The sequence below is a fragment of the Balaenoptera borealis genome (assembly GCF_965194805.1).
Source record: "Balaenoptera borealis genome assembly, chromosome: 1".
NCBI lineage: Eukaryota > Metazoa > Chordata > Mammalia > Artiodactyla > Balaenopteridae > Balaenoptera > Balaenoptera borealis.
The window spans coordinates 45582621-45592379 of record NC_138860.1 but is presented as its reverse complement, the minus strand read 5'-3'; the positions used below and the strand labels follow the sequence as shown (position 1 = coordinate 45592379).

General features: G+C 38.2%; 1 pseudogene across 1 annotated transcript; it reads right to left on the bottom strand.

Annotated features, from left to right (window-relative positions):
- Positions 1 to 725: 725 nt before the first annotated feature.
- LOC309633430 (RNA guanine-N7 methyltransferase-activating subunit-like protein pseudogene) lies at positions 726 to 8593 on the bottom strand (annotated as a pseudogene). The gene has a single exon. The product of its transcript is annotated as an RNA guanine-N7 methyltransferase-activating subunit-like protein pseudogene (transcript).
- Between the last annotated feature and the right edge of the window lie 1166 nt (positions 8594 to 9759).

Below are 9759 nucleotides of genomic sequence, written 5' to 3'. Positions count from 1 at the left end.
TCATTCATCTGTTGATGAACACTTGAGTTACTTCCACCCTTTGGCTATTGTGAATAATACTGCTATAAACATGGGTGTACAAAAACCTATTCAAGTCACTGATTTCAATTATTTTGAATATATACCCAAAAGTGGAATTGCTGGATCATATGGTAATTCTACTTCCAACTTTTTGATGAACTGCTGTGCTGTTTTCTATACTGACTGCACCATTTTACATTCTCACTAAGAGCACAGTGAGTTCCAGTTTCTCTACATCTTTGCCAACACTTGCTATTTTCTATTTTTTGGATACTAGCTGTCTTAATGGGCGTAAGGTGGTATCTCAATGTGGTTTTAATTTGCATTTCCCTAATGATTAATGATGTAGAGCATCTTCCCATGCACTTATTGGGCATTTGAATCTCTTCTTTCTATTCAAGTCCTTGGCCATTTTTAAATCAGATTGCTTGACTTTCTGTTGTTGAGTTTAAGCACTTGCATTTGTATGTACATGTGGAAGATTAAGTTCAAAGAACTGAATTTTTTTCACACAATAGCCAGATAAATCCTTGGGGTAGTTTAGAGAATTACCCAGTTGTTGATTGGGAGAACTCCCTGGAAGATATAAAAATAATACATGTTTTTGGTTCGAAGATAAGATTCATTTATTTCCAGTGAGATCACCCATCTATAAAATTCATCTATCATCAACCAAAACAAGATCAGCCACTTAAAAATATATAGGTTAATTTATAACAAACTTTTATGAATATGACTAGGTGATAGTTGACTGAAATAATTCTGAAACACATCAGGTAAGTATTACCAGATGTCAAATGAAAGGCTAGTCCTTGAGTGGTAAAGAGATGAGACCTCTCAGTAATTTCGGCAAACAGTCTTTCTGAGGATGGTTTGTAAGTGTCCAAGTGAGGAATGCTAAAAGTGCCGGCTTCTCCTTAAGTTGTGGAAAAGAAGTTTGAGGATGGGGTACTAGAAATCTGAGCAGGCTTCACGGTGACCCTAGAGGCCAAACAGTTTGGCTTTAAGCACAGGAGCTTAACTCATTGCTTTAAATCGAAGCTCCTCTCCATCATTCAAAGTCCACTATATTCTGGTCTCACCTTGCTCACCCAACCTAATTTCTCATTCTCTTTCCAACATATTCTCCCCAGGCAGGCTAGCCTCCTCTTCATCCCAAACACCGTCTTGTGGCAGGTGTTTATCTCAGGGCACGAGGTATGCAAATAATGTGACTGTTTTTCTAACAGCTTGACTTCCATTTCAAGCCATTTTTCTGAAGGGCTATGAAAACTCATTTTCATTAAAATCATAGTTTTCCTCTATAAAAGTCCCAGGGGCTTAAGGTGAGCCAAGGTATCAAGTAGGGAGCCCATATTTCCTTGGAGTCCTTGGACCAGTATTTCTTTATCTCCCTCCCTCCTCTGAGCCCAGAGAATAATTTTCTAGATCTACGGTGGAGACAATTTGCTCTCACTCATTCCAGTTCTTTTCTCCGTGGCCTAGTCCCTTCTCTATTAAGAGCCTGAACTTTTTTTTTTTTTTTTTTTAGCATCTTTATTGGAGTGTAATTGCTCTACAATGGTGTGTTAGTTTCTGCTTTATAACAAAGTGAATCAGCCATACATACACATACATCCCCATATCTCATCCCTCTTGTGTCTCCCTCCCACCCTCCCTATCCCACCCCTCCAGGTGGTCACAAAGCACCGAGCTGATCTCCCTGTGCTATGCGCTGCTTCCCACTAGCTGTCTATTTTACATTTGGTAGTGTATATATGTCCATGCCACTCTCTCACTTACCCTTCCCCCTCCCCGTGTCCTCAAGTCCATTCTCTACATCTGCGTCTTTATTCCTGCCCTGCCCCTAGGTTCTTCAGAATCATTTTTCTTTTTTTTTTAGATTCCATATATATGTGTTAGCATACGGTATTTGTTTTTCTCTTTCTGACTTACTTCACTCTGTATGACAGACTCTAGGTCCACCCATCTCACTACAAATAACTCAATTTTGTTTCTTTTTATGGCTGAGTAATATTCCATTGTATATATGTACCACATCTTCTTTATCCATTCATCTGTCAGTGGACACTTAGGTTGCTTCCATGTCCTGGCTATTGTAAATAGAGAAGAGCCTGAACTTTTGAAAGTCAAAAAACCAGAAGGAAACTCCTTTCTCTTTGTTGCTACATACTTTTCCCAAGGCAAAGCACATAGAGCAGCCCTGCTGACTGTATGGGGGAAAAGGTGAAGAGAGTGGAAGGAATGAAACACTAGGGGGAAAATAGTCAGTTAATATACAAAAATTTATCTCACTATACTAACTTCAATGCTTTTACATTTGCTCAGGTTGTTCTTGCTTAGAACATTCTTCCTCCTCCTTTATCGCTCTCCTGCTGTACTTTTCCTTCAAGCTTTGGCTTAAGTCTTCCCTCTTCAATGTATTTATTCTCCTTTACTACTGCTCTTATAATTTATATCACATGAATTAATATTGAATGTCTTATAATTGCTGTAGGACTGAAAGAAAGTCCAAGCCCTCATTTCAGGCTAGAATTTCTAAGGCATCCAGATGTTTCAATAGTTCTCAGTGTGATTCCCCTGACCAGCAGCATCAAGTGAGAACTTGTTAAAAATGCAAATTCTCAAGTCTCTTTGTAGATCTACTGAATCAAACCCTGAGGTCAGGTCCAGAATCTGTGTTTTAACAAACCGTCCAGAGGATTCTGTTACTTACTCTGGTTTGAGAAGCACTGATTTAACCTATGTTAGCCGGCGGAAGGAGACAGTTGTTAGTAGAAGCGATTTCAATATTTGAATGCCTATTGAATGTACTTAAATACCTCTAATGGGTGGTATTGATGGGGCACTCATAACTTATAAAGCATCTTTGGAAAACTGACTTACATTGGTCTGAAATCTAAATCTGATGTCTTCTACCCATCGCTCAGATTTAGCTTCCTGGAGTCACAGGGAAGAAATCAAATCTCCCTTCCACGTGACAGTCTTTAAAATATCTCAGTATTACTATCATTTGCCTCTCTCTGCTCCTCTCTTATCCAGTGGCATGACTTTTGAGTCCCTTTACTGTCTTGCTTGCACACAGCTGAACACAATCTTATTTGTTTACAATTCTCTTTAATGAGCTCTGCACAGAGCTGAACCCTGCTGTTCAAGGTCGGACAAACTAGAGGAGAGTGGTTATCAGTTTCTTGCTTCTAGGAATTATATTCCCATTAATGTGAGCTAATACCGCCTTAGCTGGTTTTTTGGTGGCCACATTGTTAATTCATACAAAGCATGTTGTTAACTGAAATTCTTTGCTGTTCTTCACTTCTTCTTTTAGAATTGCTTCCAGACCCCACTTCATGTATCACACAAAAGAAACTCATTTTATAATGGTGGCAAGACTTTTTTTTTTTTAAATCCAAATTGGAATTCTTCCTGTTGCTATCCATCTGAGCCCCTAGGAACATACTCCAAATAGCTTTTGGTCGTATATACATATACTCTCACTGAAGGTAGTACTTGGCAGAAATTCCAATAAAGACTTTTCGAAGAGCTTTCCAACAATGGCAATGTCCTTGGGAGGTACAGGTAACACATAATTGGACATATACATTTGTGTGCTTGCTTCTTATGGTGACTTTGCTTCACATATTTGTTGCATCAAATATCCACCCTAATATAAGAAACCGCAAAAAGAGATTTGACCTCATAAAACAGAACCCAGATGTTTGTAGATCAAAGTAATGATGCTCCTTAAAATGTTAGTAAGTAAAATATATTCAGTAAATAGTGTAAAATGTCCTCAAATTGACAAGACTAACAATTCAGCCATTAAGTGAGAAAGGCATGTGCTTATTTATTCAACAAAATGTATAGAGCTCCTTATGTATAATGTGTAGCAAGAACTAATATATATTAGACTCCTGGAATATACCAGTCATTTTATGTGGAATCCCCATGAAGTACAATTGATTATCCGGTTTTACAGTAGAGAACTGAGACTCTGAGAGGATAAGTTGTCCAAGGTCACAAAACAAGTAGCAAAATAGATACTTTAACCCAGGCCTTCAGGCTCCAAATCTTGCTCCCTTTCTACTATATTATACGAGGAATATGAAGAACCAGAAGATATAGTTTCTGTACCCAAGAAGCTCAAGGTACTTCATAGAAAAATAAGTAAATATGGATTTTTTAATTCTCTGTACAAATCAAAGAAAGCTAAGTTAAAATAAAAAATTAGTTAATTGAATAAAAAATAATTTTAAAATGGCAATGCTTAATTTTGGCAAGAGCTGAGTAAAATCAAAACTTTTCCTACAATTTGGTTAAAATTTATTTTGAAAGAAATTTAGCAATATAGATCAAGAACGATAAAAGTATGTATACCCTCTTTTATAGCCTTTATTATTAATCCATTTCTGGGACTTTAGTCTAAGACAGTATTCTAAATGTTGAAAAATGGCACAAAGGTATTACTGGCGGAGTTGGAAAAAGCACTTCTGTGTTTCCCCTTTACCCTCACACTGCTACCATATGCACAGTACTTCACTTCTGACACCAGGTGTGTGGGTTTTCCACACATCAAGTAATTCTCCATGACACCAACTGGATTGCCTAAAATTCCCTTTAATTCTGACACTATCTGCCTGGAGTAAGTGTCCGATCCCACAAGTTAAAGGCTCAGGCCCACAAGACTGCCCCCAACTTCAGATGCCAATCGCAAGTCCCAGGTTGTCATGCATACTTTTCATCAATTAGCTATAAATCAGGGTTTCCACGACCCTCTTCTCTTGGGTTTGATAATTTGCTTAGCATGGCTCACAGAACTCAGGGAAACATGTTTACTGGTTTATTTTAAAGGCTATAATACAGGATATGAGTGAGCAGCCAAATGAAGAGATACATAGGACAGGGTTTGGAAGGGTCCGGAGGCCAGAAGCCTCTGTCCCCATGGTGTTGAGGTGTGCCACCCTCCCAGCATGTAGATGTATTCACCAACCCAGAAGTTCTCTGCACTCCACACTTTGGGGATTTTTGTCAAGGCTTCATCACCTAAACATGATAGATTATTAACTCTATCTCCAGCCCCTCTCCATTATCTGGAGAGGGGGTGGGGCTGAAAGTTCCAAGCTTCTAATCATGGCTTGGTCTTTCTGGTGATCAGTCCCCATTCTGAAGCCATCTAGGAACCCACCAAGAGTCATCTCATTAGAACAAAAGACACTCCCGTCACCCAGGAAATTCCAGGCAATTTAGGAGCTTCGTGTCAGGAATCAGGGTCAAAGACCAAATATTGGAACACCAAGATTCTTTTAGTGCTCATGTCACTTAGGAAATTACAAGGGTTTTAGGAGTTCTGTGCCAAAAATTGGGGGCAGGGACGATTATATGTATTTTTTCTATTTTACATTAGCAGCAGTAATTTTAAAAACAGGAAAAAATAGAAACAACCTGTATATCCAATTTATTACCTAAATGTTTGGGTTAAACAGTTTGGTCTGTCTGTGGAATATTATGCAACCATTAAAATAATGGTTATACAGACTATGTAGCATTATAAAAACATGCCAATAGTAAACAAATACACATTTGGATATACAATATATCAAATACTTATGATTTACATTATAAGAAAGATATAGCATAAAAATGAAGAAAATACATGAAATACTGATGTACTGCAGTGGAATAGTTTTAAAATGTTCTTTTGTTTCAAATTTTTTATTAATTTTATGATGAAGGGAAAAAAATCTCCAAACTTTCCTGGCATTGTTTGCTGTTGCAAGACATAATACACTCTTTTTTTTTTTTTAAACTTGTGCTTTAGTTCCAGTAGAACTAAGTTTTTGGAAACTAGCTTTGTTTATTAAATTGTAATCATATATTTCTAGTTCAATCTTCAATAGTTCTAGTAAGGGAAATACAACACATTTGACACTTAAGTGTAACTGTCACAACTTCTCCATTCATTGTGAATCTGTACAATTAAAAATTTGAAGACATTATGGCTCCTAGGATTAGTGGTTGAGATTGGGGATGCAAGGTCAGTCTCTTGGCTTCCAAGGAAAGTACTTCCTTTCATTGTGCTCTGAGTGTGTCTACACTGTGGGATGGAGAACAGGATTTAGAGCTTGCTATTGAGATAGGAATTCTCTTTGGTTCTGGCAAGGCTGTTGGGACTTCCTTACATATTTTTGAAAGAGATATTTTGAAAGGGGAATGGTTCCTTAGTTCTGCTGGGGCCTCAGCTTGGGACTTGGTGACTCTCTGGCTGTCACAGCAAGGCGGGGAGCTGAGCCAGCACAGATAGCTGGACAAGAGTTGGAGCTCACATCAGATGTAGGCAGGCATGAGCCCAAGGCCTAGGGAAGGAATAAGTAGGATGTGGGGTTGGTGGGGGATTGTGTACTGGGAATAGTACAGGGAGGAGCTGGGAACAAAGGCAAGGCCAGGGTAGAGTTCCATCCAGAGATGGAGCTGGTTCAAAGCAAGAGTCAGTGCTCATGGGACCAAAGGGCAGACATAGGCTTGAACATTCAGCCTTACCAAAGAAAGCAAAGGCAAGAAACAGGAGCCACAGAAGAAGTTGGGCTGAAGCCTGAAGGAAGTCTGGTGTTGTAAATAGGAGCAAGGGAAGGGTGGAATTCTGGGGGAGACTCTTTCCAACTCCAGCTGCCTGTTATTATGGCTCACACGTTCCAGGTACAGAGAATTCAGTGTCCAGAGTGTCCTGAAGGAACTCGACAGCTTATAGCCAAATGCCATGCAGGTTTCTGGATAAGGTGTCCCAACCAGCATCCTCCTTAAGATACCACCACTGCTCCAGTGTCTGTAGCCTGGACTTAAAAGATCATTTGACTGCTGGGAAGCCCTTTCTCTCAAGAACTATGGCTTACTGAGAAAACAGGATCTCTGCCATAACTGCCCAGATAAGCAATACAGAGTTCAAATACTTCTAATGCTATTGGTAAAGCATTTGTCATTTCAAACTATTGGGGATAGATTCTCCAGTCTTTACAGATGATTTTTAATCCTGGAGGATATATGTACACAGACACACATCTCATTCCTCATTTAGATATTTACAATATGTATACAGTTGACCCTTGAACAATGTGGTGGTTAGGAGTGCCAACCCTCCATGCAGCTGAAAATTCATGTATAACTTTTTTTTTTTTTTACTAACAAGTATTTTATTTGAGTAAAACCATTATAATGGCCATTAAAATGATGTGAAATACAATGATCACTCTGAAAGGAAGTTACAGCATCACTGGATTTACAGAAGAGGAAGCAGCAAAGGTGCACATTTGGAGGTGAACATAACATTGTAAAATCAACCCACATTAAATACCATAAAAGTAAATACAAAATGCAGCATTATTTACATATGATTGAAAAGGAAGGGAACATTGCAGAGTTAAACTTTTGTATAATGCGTGAATTTTGACCTGGTATGTTTAAGTTAGCAAAAAACCTTAGAGTTTGTATAAAATTACTGTGTGCCTTAATCCCACCTACCACTAGATCAAGACATTGAAACTGAGAATGATTCCTTCCTGATTTGACAGCTTTATACTTGATATCCCTCTAAAAAGAGACCAAAACGATTGTGAAGATGATTCATACCTATAGAGTAATTACAAAGTACCACAGTCACATAATAACAAAAGCCAAATGAAATATACTATAACTGTTTTCCTTTCAACTACTGCTATGTACAATACATCACAAGTAAGCATAGTTGTGCATTTAGGAGCTGATTGTACTACTTCTGTAAAATATTAGGAATGAGCACATCTGAGTATAGTGATACTTGCTTACCTTACAAAGTAAAAGCAAGCATTTTCTATGTAAAATTTTTATTTCTGTGTAAAACAAAGAACTCCTGAAAGTCAAACAAGGAAAAAATTCACAACATTCAAAGCACTATTAAGTCATGAAATAAAGAAGAATCTGAGGTAGAAGTCAAGTGATATAATCCACAACCTTTTTAGGGGGGCATTTATTGATATTTCCAGCAGCCATCATATCTCTCCAGTAAGATCTAATTTTAAAAAAGTCTCAAGTTCCAAAAAATCAATCCACTCTCTACAATCAGATGTAAAACTATGACCAACAGAAAACACAACATAAACTTTTGTCATGTTAACAGAGTAAATGGTTTTACTAAAAGCTGCGGACATCTCTATCAGTAGTAGCCATAGGGAGGCCATTGGTTGTAACCATAATGTCCATATTGATGGGGGTAGTAAGGTTCTTGTCTGTGCTGTGGGTAATTGTTACCCCAGGATCGTCCATGCCACTGATTGGATCGATTGTCACTTGGCCACCCCCGTCTGCTATCCCTACCTCTAAACTGTCTGTTATCTTGCAACCGATTGCCTCTATTTCTTTGGTTCCCACCAGCTCTGCTATTCCATTCCTCAACAATTGGAGGGGACTCAGGAGGGCGTTTCAGGTATTCCTGGTACTCTTTGTCATCTTCTGTGAATCTACTGGGAAACATCTCTTCAAAATTTGGAACAGCTTCAGAAGTGTCAGTCCTTCTGAAATTCCCAGGGATTTGAGGCAGCTCTACTGTTTAATGTTTAGATTGTTTAGATCTCCGGCCCAGAGCACCGTCACAGGATCTCCAGACCCCTTCAGCTCTCCAAGGTAACAGGGCCACTTTCATGTATAACTTTAATGTCAGCCTTCTGTATCTGCGGTCAACATCTGCAGATTCAACCAACCAGGGATCATGTAGTACTGTGGTACATATTTATTGAAAATATAAGTGGACCTGTGTGGTTCAAACCCATGCTGTTCAAGGGTAAACTGTTTGTATAAATATATTTATATATCTATATCTATATGTATATCTATATCTATATATATGTATACACACATACATTTATAATGCCTATCTTCTTTTTTGGTTTGAAAAAGTAGTTTATTTTTTATTGAAATATATTTGACAGATAACATTGTGCAAATTTAAGGTGTACAAGATGTTGATACGATACATTTGTATATTCTTATATGATTGCCACTGTAGAGATAGATAGCACCTCTATCATGTCACATAATTATCATTTTTTTTTGTGGTGGGAATAATTAAGATCTAGTCTCTTAGTGAGTTTGCTGATTATAATACAATAATATCTACATTCACTGTACTCTGCATTAGATCTCTATGACTTATTTATCTACTAGTTGCAAGTTTGTCCCTTTGATCGACATCTCTTCTATTCCCGCCACACCCCAGCCCCTGGCAATCACCATTCTACTCTCTTTTTCTGTAAGTTCAGCTTTTCTACATTGCACATATCAGTGATATTGTACAGTTTTTATCTTTCTCTGACTTTTCTCACTTAGCATAATGTCCTCAGGTTCCATTCATGTTGTTGCAAATGGTAGGATCTCCTTCTTTCTCATGGCTGAATTTTCTGCCTATCTATCTATCTCGAATCTTCTTTAACCACTTGTCTACCTTTTTCTCTTAAAATTTTCTTATAAAATATGGCGCCTCTGGATTAAGGTCACCTTGACAATTTTTGTACTCTATACGTGTCTTTCAGCTTGTCACTGGATTTAACATAGACTAGAACATGGCATGTCTCATGGAAAGTTTTCATAGGCTCTGCCATTCTGTGGTCTCAGCCAATACTGTACTGAATTGTTGGTGGGAGCACAAAGCAAGGTGTCTAACAATCCAGGCGACCAAACAGCTCATAGACAGTGGCAAGTGTGGCCCATTACATGTGA